Source organism: Macaca thibetana, chromosome 12 (genome assembly GCF_024542745.1).
Source record: "Macaca thibetana thibetana isolate TM-01 chromosome 12, ASM2454274v1, whole genome shotgun sequence".
Taxonomy (NCBI): Eukaryota; Metazoa; Chordata; class Mammalia; order Primates; family Cercopithecidae; genus Macaca; species Macaca thibetana.
In genome coordinates, this window is record NC_065589.1 from 125295387 (window position 1) to 125312461 (window position 17075).

Consider the following 17075-nt stretch of genomic DNA (forward strand, 5'->3'; position numbering starts at 1 on the left):
CTGTCGCCCAGGCTGGAGTGCAGTGGCCGGATCTCAGCTCACTGCAAGCTCCGCTTCCCGGGTTTACGCCTTTCTCCTGCCTCAGCCTCCCGAGTAGCTGGGACTACAGGCGCCCGCCACCTTGCCCGGCTAGTTATTTGTATTTTTAGTAGAGATGGGGTTTCACCATGTTAGCCAGGATGGTCTCGATCTCCTGACCTTGTGATCCGCCCTCCTCGGCCTCCCAAAGTGCTGGGATTACAGGCTTGAGCCACCGCGCCCGGCCCTTTGCTGCTTTTTTCCCATTGTGACCTTCCCACTGGAGCTTGTCCCACTCTGTCCAGGGGAAAGAGCAGCTGCTCATCCCAAGCCCAGCCTGTCCAGACGTGGCCTCGCCCGCAGAAGGCCCGGTGTGTGGCCACGGTGGGCTGAACCTTCACCGTTCCCATGCCGCCTGACTGAGGGCAGCCGCTCCAGGGCTGTTCCTTGACCCCAAATTAGCAACATTAGCACGACCACTCAGAGGTACAGGGAATTGCAGGGGCAGCTCAGCGATTGGCAGGTGGAAAGGCCCTCCCGGGGCCCCGTGCCCATCACAGGGTCTCTACCTCCGTGACCGAGACGCCGCTCCGCCTCCTCGGTGCTTCCTTCCCTGAGTGCTGCCAGCAACTTCTCTGAGGGAAATAGCAGCTGCCTGGCCCGCTTGGCACAGCCACGTGCAAGACTGGGCAGCTGCCAGGAGTGTCCGGCCACCACGGGGCACCCAGGCACTCCAGCTTCGCCTCTCCCCGGGCAGGAGGCTTGGCCAGAGGTCCTTAGCTGGAGGCAGAGGCCGGAGGCACCTTGGGGTCAGGAGGGGACGGAAGAAGCCGCGGAAGGAAAGGCGGCCTCCCCGGGGAAGTGCTGCTCAGGGCCCAGAGCCAGGCCCACAGAACAAAAGGAGCAGCGGCTGCCCTCTGAATCCAGAGAGGCCGGCAGAGGGGCAGCCCCCAAATGAGCACTTCCCGAAGCCCCGAGCGCAGGAGCCCCGCCAGGCAGTAGATGTTCACATCATCCACGGACAGACGGCAAAAGAAGCCTCACAGTGAAAAGAATCCGGCAACTAACTACAGGAGTAACCCAAGAACAGCTACTAGGATGCTGTCTGGCCAAGTACTATTTTCCCTGAAAAGAGGAACATCTCAGGATTACTTATATTCAAATAACATAAATGAATTGTTTTATAATTTTCTGCAATAAAACTTTCATTGTATTAGAAATGCCAAGAAGTAGAAAGAAGAAAAATCACCTCCAAAGGCAGGTACTGCCCCCCCCTCCCTTCCCCCTCCCCCCCCCTCCCTCTCCCCCTCCCCCTCCCCCTCCCCCCCCCCCCCCCCCCCCCCCCCCCCCCCCCCCCCCCCCCCCCCCCCTCCCCCCCCCCCCCCCCCCCCCCCCCCCCCCCCCCCCCCCCCCCCCCCCCCCCCCTCCCCCTCCCCCTCCCCCTCCCCCCCCCCCCCCCCCCCCCCCCCCCCCCCCCCCCCCCCCCCCCCCCCCCCCCCCCCCCCCCCCCCCCCCCCCCCCCCCCCCCCCCTCCCCCCCCCCCCCCCCCCCCCCCCCCCCCCCCCCCCCCCCCCCCCCCCCCCCCCCCCCCCCTCTCCCCCCCCCCCCCCCCCCCCCCCCCCCCCCCCCCCCCCCCCCCCCCCCCCCCCCCCCCCCCCCCCCCCCCCCCCCCCCCCCCCCCCCCCCCCCCCCCCCCCCCCCCCCCCCCCCCCCCCCCCCCCCCCCCCCCCCCCCCCCCCCCCCCCCCCCCCCCCCCCCCCCCCCCCCCCCCCCCCCCCCCCCCCCCCCCCCCCCCCCCCCCCCCCCCCCCCCCCCCTCCCCCCCCCCCCCCCCCCCCCCCCCCCTCCCCCCCCCCCCCTCCCCCTCCCCTCCCCTCTCCCCCCCCCCCCCCCCTCCCTCCCTCCCCCCCTCTCCCTCTCCCCCCCCTCCCCTCCCCTCCCCCCCCTCCCTCTCCCCCTCTCCCTCTCCCCCTCTCCCCTCCCCCCCCCTCCCTCTCCCTCTCCCCCTCTCCCTCTCCCTCTCCCTCTCCCCCTCCCCCTCCCTCTCCCTCTCCCCTCTCCCTCCCCTCCCCCCCCTCTCCCTCTCCCCTCCCCCCCTCCCCCTCCCCTCCCTCTCCCTCTCCCTCTCCCCCTCCTCCCTCTCCCTCTCCCCTCCCTCTCCCTCTCCCTCTCCCCCTCCCTCTCCTTCTCCCTCTCCTTCTCCCTCTTTCTTTTTTTTTTTTGAGACAGACTCTTACTCTTGTCACCCAGGCTGGAATGCAGTGGCAGGATCACAGCTCACTGCAGCCTTGACTTCCCAGGCTCAAGCCATCTTCCCGCCTTGGCTTCCCAAAGTGCTGGGGTGATGGGTGAGAGCCACTGGGCAGCACCTGCCCCGTGTTTTTGTTTGCAATTTCATATCAATTTCTTCATAAATAAATGGCAGCTGTCTGCCTCTGCATCGTCTCAGTCCGCATCAGGGCTGCCCTGGGTCTTGTAGCTGAGAGGCACCTCACAATGTGCTGCGCCCCAGGATCTCCCTGGTCTTGTGCTATTTGGAAGAAGGAGTGCTGGGATTTATGGACACTGTGTACATGATTTCTGTGTCCAACTTTTATGAGCACAACTGGTTTGCATTTTCAGTCAAATTTTACACCCCTCCAGGGTAGGACTATTTGCTTTTACACAACATGGAGCCCAATGGAGAGCCAGCTAGAGATAAAGCAGTCACTCAAAGATGTGTTGAAACCAGTGAGGTATTATTTTATAGCCACTTTGTTTTTTTTAGAGACAGGGTCTCACTCTGTTTCCCATGCTGGAGTAAACCGGTGTGAGTATAGCTCACTGCAGCCTCAAACAAGCCTGGGCTCAAGCAATCCTCCTGCCTCAGCTTCCTGGGTAGTCAGGACCACAGGCGTGAGCCACAATGCCCAGCCCCATGTATTGTTACATTTTTAAAAATAACCTACCCGCATGTTGTAAATATGCGATACACCAGAGTGTAAACCGCTCAGTAAATATTTACAGCATGTTGTTATAAACATTCTTGGTAAGTTTTACACTCGTGTGAGGAGCTGCCTAAATGTAGAGTGTGTATCATCCTGTTTCGCTCAAAGAATCTCAAAGATCACTTTACTCAACATATCTATTCCTGAATGGGATTTGTATAAATAAAAAACCGTTTGACCAGGACCTGTAGCGCTAACTACTTGGCAGGCCAAGGCAGAAGGATCGCCTGAGCCCAGGAGATTTAAGCTGCAGCGAGCTGTGATTGCATCACTGCACTCCAGCCTGAGTGACGGGGCGACACCCTGTCTCTCATACAAATATTGTTTTAAAAAGAAAGAAAAATAATAATAGACTGTAAACCAGTTCACTCTCAAACCAATTTTTCACATTCCAGATGTTATGGCTGCACACTAGCCTGAGATCTGCCCCAGGAGAGGCAGCCTGAGAAGCCCACAGCACAGTAAGTTGGCCCGGCACTAACGTCATTTTGCCGAATATGCATGTGCACGGGGCTGACCAGCTACGGGCAGGCCCACTGCCTCTGCCGAGTACCCCCGAGAGAAGCGGCAGCCCCACTGCACTTCTGTCCGTGCAGATCCAGCCCATTGGTGTGAGGTCCAAGAGTGAGGGAGATCAGCTGCATGCCTGCTGCCAGATGTGGGCAATGCAGACACGGCCCCTGCTGGACAAGAAGTGGGTGCAGGTGCTGGGGAAGAACAGGCCTGGCCTGCATCTGATGTTTACTCTGTGAAGCTTAAAAGTGTGGTAACAGTCCGAAAACACATGCTAATGGAGGCCGCGTGGCACGGTGGGTCCCGGAACGTAGACTACAGAGCCGGGCTACTTGGGTTCAGATTCTGTCTCACTCACTGTATGATCTTGGATAAGTCCTTCACTTCTCTCGGCTTCAGGCTCCTCATCTGTAAAATAAGGTTGATAACAACAGTACCTTCCTCATAAGAATGTTGTAAGGGGTAGGAAAACTCAAATGTGAAAGTGGTTCTCAAAACTTTTTGGTCTCAAGACCCCTGTCTTATACTCTTAAGGAGTATATCAAAGACTATTTATTTATGTGGACTATATCTATCAATATTTACCATAATAAAAATTTAAATGATACATTTTAAGAATATTTCATGGCCGGGTGCGGTGGCTCACGCCTGTAATCCCAGCACTTTGGAAGGCCGAGGAGGGCGGATCACAAGTTCAGGAGATCGAGACCATCCTAGCTAACACGGTGAAACCCCATCTCTACTAAAAATACAAAAAATTAGCTGGGCGTGGTGTAATCCCAGCTACTCGGGAGGTTGAGGCAGAATGGCATGAACCCGGGAGGTGGAGCTTGCAGTGAGCTGAACAAGACTCTGTCTCAAAAAAAAAAAAAAAAAAAAAATTTCATTGTTAATTTATGGCACGGTAGCTAATGTCTGTAATCCCAGCACTTTGGGAGGCTGAGGTAGGTGGATCACCTAAGGTCAGGAGTTCAAGACCAACCTGGCCTATATGGCAAAACTCCATCTCTACTAAAAATACAAAAATTAGTCGGGAATGGTGGTGGACACCTGTAGTCCCAGCTACTCAGGAGGCTGAGGCAGCAGAATTTTTTGAACCCTGGAAGCGGAGGTTGCGGTGAGGCAAGCTGGCGCCCCTGCACTCCAGCTTGGACAACAGAGAGAGACTCTGTGTCTCAAAAACAATAAATAAAATAAAATAAAATATTTCTTTTGTTTTTTTCTTTTGAGGCAGAGTTTCACTCGTCACCCAGGCTGGAGTGCAATGGCAGCCTCAGCTCACTGCAACTTCTACCTCCTGGGTTCAAGCAATTCTCTTGCCTCAACCTCCTGAGTAGCTGGGATTACAGGCATGTGCCACCACACCCAGCTAATTTTTGTATTTTTAGTAAAGACGGGGTTTCACCATATTGGCCAGGCTGGTCTCGAACTCCTGACCTCAGGTGATCCGCCCGCCTCGGCCTCCCAAAGTGCTGGGATAGCAGACGTGAGCCACCGTGCCCAGTCAAGAATATTTCATTATTAGTTTACAAATCAATAAGAAAACTATTACGTATACATGCAATATGAATACAATGACGTATCTTTATTAAAAAACTAACTATATTTTCTAAAACAAGAAATAATTACTAAGACTTCGGTACCCAGCCAAGATGGAGTAGCAGGAGCCAGACAAAATGCATGAAACAATTGTTTCCAAGATACTGAACATCAGGCAGCAAGGGACAGTGATCTGTAAGAGATGGGAAACAAACAAAGCCGTGATTGCCCCAGCTCTCTGCTGTGAGAGTACTTCCAAGACCTCGCCCAGGGAGGGGAAAGCCAGGTGGGGCTGAGAAGACTGCTTGAGTTGTGGAGCTGAGAGTACAGGGAGACCAGGGCAGCCAGATGCCACAGGACTGGATACCAGACCGGAGGAGGCTGCACAGAGAGCGGACACAGATCTCGAGCGTTCCCCCAAGTATTCCATTGAATGCTGATAAGCACATGTGTGTGATGAAACTATGGTGGGCCAGGAAAGAAATATTTCAGAGGATTATAAATGGGGGAGGGAAACGGATTAACTGTGCTGGCTAATTTTATGTGTCAACTTGACAGGCCATGGTCTGCCCAGATTAAACACTGTTTCTGCTGTGTCTGCGGCTGTGTTTCCGGGTGAGGTCAGCATTTGACTCTGTGGACTCACTCCGCAAAGCACACTGCCCTCCCCAGCGTGGGTGGGCACCATCCAATCCACTGAGGACTTGTACAGAGCAAAAGGCAGAGGAGAAGTAATTCACCCTTTTTCCTTCTTGCCTGCTCGAGCTGGGATGTCTCATCTCATCTTTTCCTGCCCTTGCGTTGGGGTTTATACCATCAGCTCCCATGGTTCTCAGCCCTGCTGACTCAGCCTGAATTATACCATCTTTCTTGAATTTTCCCCTTGCAGGTGGCGGATCATGGGACATCTTGGCCTCCATAGTCGTACAAGCCAATTCCTCAAGATAAATCTCCTTTTATATTTGTATATATGCATATCTTATTGGTTCCATTTCTCTGGAGACTCCTGACTAATACAGGGAATTAACAGGAGGTAAGTTTTCTACACTTTATTTGAACTGGTAAAGTGTTGCCACCAGTAGGCTGTGCATAAGTTACGTATGTATGGCTTTTTAGAACAACCACAAAAAAATCTATACAAAGAGATATACCCCCAAAACAGTATAGATAAGTAAAAATGGGATTCTAAAAAATGTTCAAGGCTTACATAACAAGGCAGGGTAAGATACACACAATGACTCGGATATATCTCAAGGGCATTATGCTGAGTGAAAAAAGGCAACCCGCAAAGATCACATACTGTATGATTCTACTCATATAGTAGCCTTCAAATGACAAGATTATAGAGATGACAAACAGATGAGTGGTTGCCAGAGACTGGGAATGGTTGCAGTACAGGAGTGAGTGTGACCATAAAACAGTATTTTTATCCATTAACATAGGATGTCTTTCCATTTATTTAGATTTTCCTTAATTCCACTGAACAATGTTTTGTGGTTTTCAGTGTGTGTAAGTCTGGTACTCCTTTAGATAAATTATTCCCAAGTATTTTACTCTTTTTGATATGATTGCAAATGCAATTGTTCTCTTAATTTCCTTTTCAGATTATGACTGCTGGCATATAGAAACAAAAATAAATTTTGCATATTAATCTTGTATCCTAAAATCCTGCTGTACTTGTTAATTCCAGTGCTTCCTTGGAAATTCCTTAGGCTATTTTATACACAAGACTATGTCATCTGCAAATAGAGGGTAGTGTTACTTCATTTCTTCCAATCTTATGCCTTTTCTTTTTCTTGCCTATTGTCCCTGGCTAGAAACTGTTCAATAGAAGTGGAAAGAACAGACATCCTTGTCATGTTCCTGATCATAGGCTGAAAGCCTACAGTCTTTCACCATTAAACATGATTTTAGGACGCACATGGTGACTCACACCTATAATCTCAGCACTTTTGGAAGCTGAGGCAGAAGGATTACTTGAGCCAGGAGTTCAAGACCAGCATAGGCAACATAAGGAAATCCTGTCTGTACAAAAATTAAAAAAAAAAAAAAAAAATTCAGCAAATCATGGTGGCATGCGCCTCTAGTCCCAGCTGCTTCGGAGGCTGAGGTGGGAGGATCACTTGGGCCAGGAAGTCAAGGCTGCAGTGAGCCAGGATAGCAACACTGCACTCCAAGCCTGGGCTATAGAGTGAGACTTTGTCTAAAAAATATATATATATATATGATTTTATATATATATATGATTTTATATATATATGACTTTATATATATGATTTTTTATATATGATTTTATATATATGATTTTATATATAGATAAGATTTTTCTGTGGGTTTTTCATAAACCCCTTTACTGTGTTGAGGAGGAAGCTTTCTTCTATTGTTGGCAGGAGTCCTCTTCTGTTCTTGTGTTCATTTGTTTGTTTTATCATGAAAGAGTAGTGGGCTGGGCATGGTGGCTCACACCTGTAATCCCAGCACTTTGGGAGGCCAAGGCAGGCAGATCACAAGGTCAAGAGTTTGAGACCAGCCTGGCCAACACGGAGAAACCCCCATTCTACTAAAAATACAAAAATTAGCTGGGCACGGTGGTGCATGCTTGTAGTCCCAGCTACTCGGTAGGCTGAGGCAAGAGGATTGCTTGAACCTTGGAGGCAGAGATTACAGTGAGCCAAGATCATGCCATTACACTCCAGCCTGGGTTACAGAGTGAGACTCCACCTCAAAAAAAAAAAAAAAAAAGAGTGATGGATTTTGTCAAATGCCTTTTCTATGTCTACTGAAATGTTCACATGAGTTTTGTCCTTCAGTGTATTAATGTAGTGTATTACAGTGATTGATGTTAATATGTTATACCCACCTTGCATTCCTGGGATAAATCCCACTTAGATGTGGTATATAATCCTTTGTATATGTTGCTGGATTTAGTTGCTAGTAATTAGTTGAGGATTTTTGTGTATATTCATAAGAGATGTTAGCCGTAATTTTTCATCCATCTCCTTTGTGCTCTTACTGTTAAACAATATTTTGACAAAATGTTGACACATATTACATTCCTATATGTGCATAGCCCATAACAAATTACATGCATATTTTCTTATGCAATTACTTTTTAGATCAGTTAAGAGAAGAAAGGAGAAGAAATATGCAATTATACTTTCTTTTGTAATTATCTACTTTTACCAACACTTTTGTTTTTCATGTGGATTCAAATTAGTATCTGGCGTCACTTGGTTTCTGTCTGAAAAACCTTAAATATTTCTTGTTACTCAGGCCTGGTAGCAATAAGTTCAGTCAGATTTTATTTATTTTGGAGTGCTTTTTATTTGGCCATTATTGTTGAAAAATAGTTTTGTTGGGTATAAAATTATTGGTTAACAGGTTTGTTGTTGTTGTTTTGTTTTTACTGTTAAGCACTTTGAATATGTCATACCACTGCTTTCTAGCCCCCATTGCTTTGGATAAGACATCATCGGTCAATCTTATTGTACTTCCCTGGTACACAATGAATTGTATTCCCTTTGCTGCATTTAAGATTTTATCTTTATCTTTGGCTTTCAAAATTTGACTATAATATGTCTGAGTGTGAATGTCTTTGTGTTTATCCTACTTGAAATTCATTGTTTCTCAGATGTTTAGAATGTTTTTCATTGAAGTTGGGGAAATTGGTCAGACACAGTGGCTCTTGCCTGTAAGCTCAGCACTTACAGGCTGAGGTGGGATGATCATTTGAGGCTAGGAGTTCAAGGAAATACAGAATACAGCCTAAGAAATACAGCAAGACCCTGTCTTTACAAAAAACTTGAAAATTTACTGACCATTGGGGTGCATGCCTGTAGTCCTAGCTACTTGGGAGGTTGAGGCAGGAAGAATGCTTGAGTCCAGGGAGTCAAAGTTACAGTGAGCTGTGCTTGTGCCTTCCAGGCTGGGTGACACAGCAAGACTCTCTCTATGAAAATAATAATATTAATAAATTTTAAAAAAATAAGCAAATAAATTTGGGGAAATTTTCAGCCATTGTGTCTTCTAATAATTTTTATGTCCCTTTCTCTCACTTCTCTCTATTATTCTTATGTGTATTAGTCCATTTCTGCATTGCTATAAAGAAATACCTGAGACTGGGTAATTTATAAAGAAAAGAGACTTAATTGGCTCACAGTTCTGCAGGCTGTACAGGAAGCATGGCAGCATCTACTTGGCTTCTGGGGAGGCCTTAGGAAACTTATACTCATGGCAGAAGGTGAAGGAGAAACAGGCACACCTTACATGGCCAGAGCAGAAGGCAAAGAGAGGGAGCAGGGAGCTGCTACAGACTTTTTTTTTTTTTTTTTTTTTGGAGCTGGAGTCTCACTCTGGCCCAGGCTGGAATGCAGTAGTGCAATCTCTGCTCACTGCAACCTCCACCTCCCAGGTTCAAGTGATTCTCCTGCCTCAGCCTTCTGAGTAGTTGGGATTACAGGCACCCACCACCACACTCAACTAATTTTTGTGTTTTTAGTAGAGACGGGGTTTCACCATGTTGGCCAAGTTGGTCTTGAACTCCTGACCTCAGGTGACCTGCTCCCCCTTGGCCTCCCAAAGTGCTGGGATTACAGCCACTGCACCCAGCCCAGACTTGTAAATAACCAGATTTTATGAGAAATCACTATTATGACTAAGGAGGATGGTGCTAAACCACTAGAAACTGCCCCCATGATCCAGTCACCTCCCACCAGGCTCCACCTCTAACACTGGGAATTATAATTTAACATGAGATTTGGGTGGGGACACAAACCATATCATTTTTGCCCCTGGCCCCTCCCAAATCTCATGTCCTTCTGATATTTCAAAATATAATCATGCAGTCCCACAAAGTGTTAACTTATTCCAGCATTAACTCAAAAGTCAAAAGTCTCATCTGAGACAAGGCAAGTTCCTTCCACCTATGAGCCTGTAAAATCAAAAACAAGTTAGGGCCGGGCACGGTGGCTCACGCCTGTAATCCCAGCACTTTGGGAGGCCAAGGCGGGTGGATCACGAGGTCAGGAGATCGAGACCATCCTGGCTAACATGGTGAAACCCCGTCTTTACTAAAAAAATTAGCCAGGCATGGTGGAGGGCGCCTGTAGTCCCATTCAGTCCTCTGAAGCCTCCAGGCCTGTGCTGGGAGGGGCTGCCATGAAGGTCTCTGAAATGCCTTCTAGACCTTTTCCCCATTGTCTTGGCTATTAGCACTTGGCTTCTCTTTACTTATGCAAATTTCTGCAGCCTGCTTGAATTCCTCCCCCGAAAATCAGCTTTTCTTTTCTACCACATTGCCAAGCTACAAATTTTCTAAACTTTCACACTCTGCTTCCCTTTTAAATATAAGTTCCAGGTTCAGGTCATTCCTTTGCTCACACATATGAGCATAGATTGTTAGAAGCAACCAGGCCAGTCCTTAAACACTTTGCAGCTTAGAAATTTCTTCCGCCAGATACCCTAAATCATCGCTCTCAAGTTCAGAGTTCCACAGATCCCTAGGGCGAGGGCACAACACCACCAGGTTCTTTTGCTATTACATAACAAAGGTGATCTTTGCTCCAGTTCCCAATAAGTTCCTTATCTCCATCTGAGACCTCCTTACCCTGGCCTTCACTATCCATATTACTATCAGCATTTTGGTCACAACCATTTAACCAGTCTCCAGGGAGTTCCAAACTTCCCCTCATCTTCCTGTCTTCTTCTGAGCCCTCCAAACTGTTCCAACCTCTTCTCATTACCCAGTTCCAAAGTCGCTTCCACATTTTCAGATATCTTTATGTCCCACTCCTCAGGACCAATTTTCTATATTAGTCCATTCTTGCATGGCTATAAAGAAATCCCAGAGACTGGGTAATTTATAAAGAAAAGAGGTTTAATTGGCTCATGGTCCTGCAGGCTGTACAGGAAGCACGGCAGCATCTGCTCAGCTTCTGGGGAAGCCTCAGAAAACTTACAATCATGGCAGAGGGCAAAGGGGGAACAGGCATGTCTTACATGGCCAGAGCAGGAGGAAGAAAGAGGGAGGGGGGAGGTGCTACACACTTTTAAATGACTGGATCTCACAAGAACACACTCACTATTGCAACCAAGGGGGATGCTAAATCATTGGAAAACACCCCCATGATCCAATCACTTCCCACCAGGCCCCACTTCCAACATTGTGGATTACAATTTGACATAAGATTTGGGTGGGGACACAGAGCTAAACCATATCAATATGTTGGTGCACTTAGTGGTGTCCCATATTGCTCTGATGCTCTGCTCATTTTTCTTTATATTTTTCTCTGTTTTTCAGATTGCATTATTTCTACTGATGTGTCTTCAAGTTCACTGATTCTTTTTTCTGCCAACTCAAATTGACTGTTTATCCTATCCAGTGAATTTTTTATTCTGTTTTTGTTTTGTTTTGTTTTAGAGGTGAGGTCTCACTGTGTTGCCCAGGTTGGTCTCAAACTTCTGGGCTCAAGCAATCCTCCTGCCTTGGCCTCCCAGACTGCCAGGATTACAGATGTGAGCCACCACTTCTGGCCTTTTCATTTTGTTTATTGTACTTTTCATCTCCAACATTTTTTATTTGGTTCATTTTTATAATTTCTACTCCTTTATTGATTCTCTCCAATGAGACATTGTCATTTCACCTTCATTTAGTTTCTTTTTTTGTTTTTTTTGTTTGTTTGTTTGTTTGTTTTTTAAGAGACATGGTTTCATTCTATTGCTCAGGTTAGAGTGCAGTGGTGCAATCATAGCTCACTGAAGTCTTGAGTTCCTGGACTCAAGCAATCCTTCCACCTTAGCCTACCAAGTAGCTAGGGCTACAGGTGTGTACCACCACACCTGGCTAATTCTATTTTTTTGTAAAGACAAAGTCTCACTGTGTCTCCCAGTCTGTTCCCAAACTACAGGCCTCAGGCAATCCTCTCACCTCTGCCTCCTGAAGTGCTGGGATTACAGGCATGAGCCACCACACTCAGCCATAACCAGATATTAATGGAAACAGGAAGAATTTAAAATTTGGTAATGACTGACAGTATGGGCAAAGTAGCAGGATCCAGTCCAATTAGCAGCTAGGTGTCAAAATCTATTCTGCTACATTGAGGAAGACTCTCTACCAGGCAAGAGAGCGTTTACATATCCATCAGTTACTTGCGATTTACAAAGAGGTAAAGTAGATTAAATACTATGAACAAGGCTAGAACCTGTAACCTAGAAAAATGTGCTATGAAGTGTGCATAGCTTTCCATTGAAACACAAGTATTTTTCTTCAATCTCTCTCATTTTGATAAGAATAACCTCAAAGAAAGCTTATTATCGACCCCCCATCCCCGGTCCTCTGCCACCATACACACACCACATCAGACAAAGTTGGTCTGATTAGATTTGGCCTGGTTATTTTTATAGGTACAGCAAGAATGCGCAATTACCATAGGCCTTCTGAGTTTGGTTTACCAGAATTTTGCATAAGGAGTGAACTTTTAAAAACCACTGAGGCCAAGAAGCCAACCTAAGAACTTACCACCAGATCTCCCTGGCAGTACCTGTGGATTTGGGCACATTCCTCTCTTCTCTAAGTCCCCAAAATATCCTAAGTTTCCTGGGTCGGCCAGGAAAGGAAAGTAAGGAAGGTCAACCTTCCTTCCTCACTTATAATTCTGGGAACACTGTAAGCCAGATACCAGGCTGGTTTTTTCAAGATGGCTTTGTACGTGTTGGCTCCATAAAGTCAACCTTAGCTCCCTAGAAGTGTCTGGTCATATCTGATTAAATGAGCGTCATCCTCAAATATGATATTCCAGACAAGGCCTTGGTTGTATCACCAATGTTTCCAACTGTTTCCCATTAACAAGAAGGACATATTCTTACTGCATTTATGACAATAACTCACATTTCCATGAAAATAAGAATACTCAGTAAGCATTTTGAATTCTAGAGGGGTCAGGCAAGAAGAAATCATTTTACAAACAGTTCATTTCTGTTTACAAAAGTATACTCGACTAAATTGTTATGAATTATAGATAACTTATGAGAAAAATAGAAAGGGGGAATTCCTTATCTAGCCAGATAATTTTCAAATACAAAAGACTAGATGACAGTTCCTTACAACAATAGTGCATCTGACAAGGAAATATGGTTGTTTCTGCATCCTGCAAAATGAGATAATAAAGTCAAAAATTTTTGACAAAATAATTGTAAACATGATTAACCCCATTTTTATTTTTTATTATTATTTTTTTTGAGATAGAATCTCGCTCTGTTGCCCAGGCTGGAATGCAATGGTGTGATCTCAGCTCACTGCAGCCTCTGCCTCCTGGGTTCAAACAATTCTCCTGCCTCAGCCTCCCGAGTAACTGGGATTACAGGCATGCGCCACCGCGCCCAGCTAATTTTTTTTGTATTTTTAGTAGAGACGGGATTTCACCATATTTGCCAGGATGGTCTCGAACTCCTGACCTTGTGATCCACCCACCTCAGCCTCCCAAAGTGCTGGGATTACAGGCGGGAGTCACTGTGCCCGGCCCTTATTAACCTCGTTTTCAAAGAGTAGACAAGACAACATGTGCTTTCAAGGACTCTCTGGGAAATTCAGACAGTTTAGACATCAAAGCTATCCCAAATGAATGCCATTCTCAAAAATGACATTCCAGGCCAAACCTGGAGAATTTTATCTTATTTTATTTTACATTAGGACTCAATATAGGGAAGGGAGAAAGCAAAGTTATCAAGAGATTTAACCACTTAAGAATGAAGTCAAGTCATGAGAAACTATTTGGCTATTCATTTCAAACAGAAAATAATTTTTTTTTTTTTTTTAGACCGAATCTCGCTCTGTCGCCAGGCTGGAGTGCAGTGGCATGATCTCAGCTCACTGCAACCTCCATCTCTTTGGTTCAAAGGATTCTCCTGCCTCAGCCTCCTGAGTAGCAGGGACTACAGGTGCACACCACCACACCCAGCTAATTTTTGTATTTTTGGTAGAGACAGGGTTCCCCCATGTTGGCCAGGATGGTCTTGATCTCTTGACCTTGTCATCCGCCCGCCTTGGCCTCCCAAAGTGCTGGGATTACAGGCGTGAGCCACTGTACCTGGCCATGACAATAAAGTATTTAAATATTTGTTTAAACTCAACAGAGAAGGAAAATAATTGTAAAGAAATTAGCCCTTCCTAAATGAGTTTTCTTTTCTTTTCTTTCCTTTTTTTTTTTTTTTTTTTTTTAGTTAGGGTCTCACTGTCACGCAGGCTGGAGTGCAGTGGTAAGATCTAGGCTCACTGCAGGCTTGACCTCCCCAGCTCAAGAAACCTTCCCGCCTCAGCCTCTGCGGAAGGTGGGACCACAGGCTGGCGCCACCGTGCCCACCTAATTTCTTGTATTTTTGTAGAGACAGGTTTCATCATGTTGGCCAGGATGGTCTCGAACTCTTGGGCTCATGATCCGCTGGCTTCAGCCTCCCAAAGTGCTGGGATGACAGGCGTGAGTCACTGCGCCCGGCCCATAGCTGTTTTCATTAAACCACAAATATTAACCCAGTCACATTTGTCTAAATAAAAAGATTTTGAATTCTGAAAACATTTCTGAGTTAGCTTTTATGAAAATAATTTTCTTTTCCTTTTTGACCATTAACAGTATTAGAAGTTACATTTCCCCAACTTCTGAAAAATTCGGGACTATTCCATTTATATAAGGTGATTACTTATCTCTAAAGCTATCAGAACGGGGCCCCTTTGGCGATTTTAAATCTAATATGGCCGGGGAGGGCTGCAGCCAAAAGCGCCTGCGAGCGGCCCGCGGCCGTGGGGTCCCGGGACAGGCCCGCGCGGGGCCGAGATGCCAGGGCCCCCGGAGGCAGGACGGGCGGTGCCGACGCTACGAAGGCTGGAGGGACAGCGAGGCATCCTGGGAGGCGCCCTGGCTCAGACGCTTCTGTGGGAGGGCGTCTGAGTCCTCAGTTTCCCCAGGACGCGTAAGGAGACAACCGGGGGAGGGCCGGCACGCCGCTGCCCACCGTGTCCGGGAGCCCCACCGTTCGCCCGCACCCCTCGCTGCCCATCCCCAGCCGCACGCGCGCGCCGCCAGCGCTCCCGCGGCACCGACGCGCACTCCAGCACTCAGGGCCGGCAGCGTGGTGACAAGGCCAACTGCGCCCCCTGTCTCCAACGCGCTCCCGAGGGGCAGAGGGAACACAGCAGCCACATGTGGCTATGATAAATATATACAAATACTATATGATGTATGTTATGTATAATAATGTGGCTATATTATGATGTTTTCAATATAATTCAATATAAATAATGAATTAATTAAAGTTAATTCAATTTTTTTTTTTTTTTTTTTTTTTTTGAGACAGTCTCGCTTTGTCGCCCAAGCTGGAGTGTGGTGGCGCGATCTCGGCTCACTGCAAGCTCCGCCTCCAGGGTTCAAGCGATTCTCCTGCCTCAGCCTCCCGAGTAGCTGGGACTACAGGCGCCCGCCACCGCGCCCGGCTAATTTTTTTTGTATTTTCAGTAGAGACGGGGTTTCACCGTGTTAGCCAGGATAGTCTCCATCTCCTGACCTCGTGATCCGCCCGCCTCAGCCTCCTAAAGTGCTGGGATTACAGGCGTGAGCCACCACGCCCAGCTACGGTTAATTCAAATTTAAAATTCAGTTCCTCAGCTGCCCCACAGGTGCAGACGCTACATGTGGCTGCTGGTCACCACTGCCTTGGCAGGAGCACCTCCCTCGGTGCAGAAGCTCTAGGCGCCAGTGGTCACGGAGAGGCTCTGCTGCCCCAGTGGGGCGGGGCGGGAGGCATCATTTTATGGCAAGTGCTTTGGCACTGTGCCTGAGGAAGATCACCATGGCCAGGCGACCAACCCAGACAGGGACTGAGCCAAGATGAATCAGCCTGGTGAGCCAATACTTGTCACAAAGCCTGAGCCACCCAACTCGAGGTCACCCAGAAAAGCCAAGGCAATGAAGACAGTGACAGGGGCTGGGAAGCAGGACACAAAGAAATGAGACTTGAGAAGACCATCACCACGCAAGAGTTAGGTATTCTTTTAAAAATTAGTAAATGAAAGAAGAAACTATAACTGTGAGACCCGCCCACACTGGGCCTACCTTGTTGATGACAGAATGTCACCTTGCTTTGTAGGTACAACAGAGCCAAAACTGCAAGGCATGGAGCCCAGGCATGCACAATGGAACAAGCTTTTACCTCTAACAATACCCAGAACCAATGATTCCTCCCCTCAGAACCAAGACGACCAGGACAGGACTGGAACCTGAACATGGAAATCTTTCAGAAGCAGGGATCCGTTGGCCTGGGAGACTGGGGCTCAAATCTGCCTTGACAATCCTTTCCATAATGGTTAAATTTGAAGCCCCACAATCAGACCCTGCCAAGCCAACACTGCTAAATCATTTCCCTTGCCGTCTGGTCCCTTAAAGCTTGCCCCAGACCTCAAACTGGGGAGACAGATTTGAGCCCCACTCCTGCCTTCTTGCTGGTCAGTTTTGCAATAAAGCCTTTCTTTTCTCAAAAGCTGCTGCCAGTGTTACTGGCTTCACTGTGCATTAAGCGGTGAGCCCATTTGCTTGATAACAAAACTCCTCAAGGCATTGACAATGTCACCAGTCAGTGACATATCCCGGCCCGCGGGATAGTCAGTGTAGGCCCTGGAAGAGGGGGTGGGAATTTGGGGAACAAGAGACACGAAAAATGGAGACAAGACAGTGCTCTGATCAAGTCTCGTTTAATGGCGGTAATGCAATGCCTTATATACACTTGGAGGGGAAGGGGTTGGGCTAAGGCGGAAATGACCTCATTGCAGTAGGCGTGGCCAGATAGACGTCATGTTGCGCATGCGCTGTCAGGTAGTCTTTTCGCGGGCGCGGGGAAAAATGAATGAAGAAGAAGCAGGAAGAGCGCCATCTTTTAATGGCGGCATTAATACAGGGAAGAAGGTAAATCTAGGGAGAAGGTGTGGGGTGGAAATTAATATAGCTCAGGCGTTTAATCCTTAATTATTATTCGCTAT

At 47.7% G+C, this 17075-nt stretch overlaps 1 protein-coding gene and 1 long non-coding RNA gene across 3 annotated transcripts in view; one reads left to right on the top strand and one right to left on the bottom strand.

Moving 5' to 3' along the window:
- The window catches only part of LIMS2 (LIM zinc finger domain containing 2), a 43511-nt gene extending 42715 nt beyond the window's left edge, over window positions 1-796 (bottom strand). The window contains exon 1 of the mRNA XM_050752564.1: window positions 588-796. The gene's annotated coding sequence lies outside the window, so the exon portion shown is untranslated. The remainder of the gene's footprint in view (window positions 1-587) is intronic.
- Window positions 738-16558, top strand: LOC126933076 (uncharacterized). Of its 2 annotated transcripts, XR_007718413.1 has the most exons (4): window positions 738-1279; window positions 3400-3465; window positions 5946-6089; window positions 16190-16558. It is a non-coding gene; the product is annotated as an uncharacterized LOC126933076 (long non-coding RNA). The 2 variants fall into 2 exon arrangements; XR_007718412.1 differs by lacking the exon at window positions 738-1279 and having other exon boundaries at window positions 3275-3465; window positions 16190-16555.
- Window positions 16559-17075: the final 517 nt, after the last annotated feature.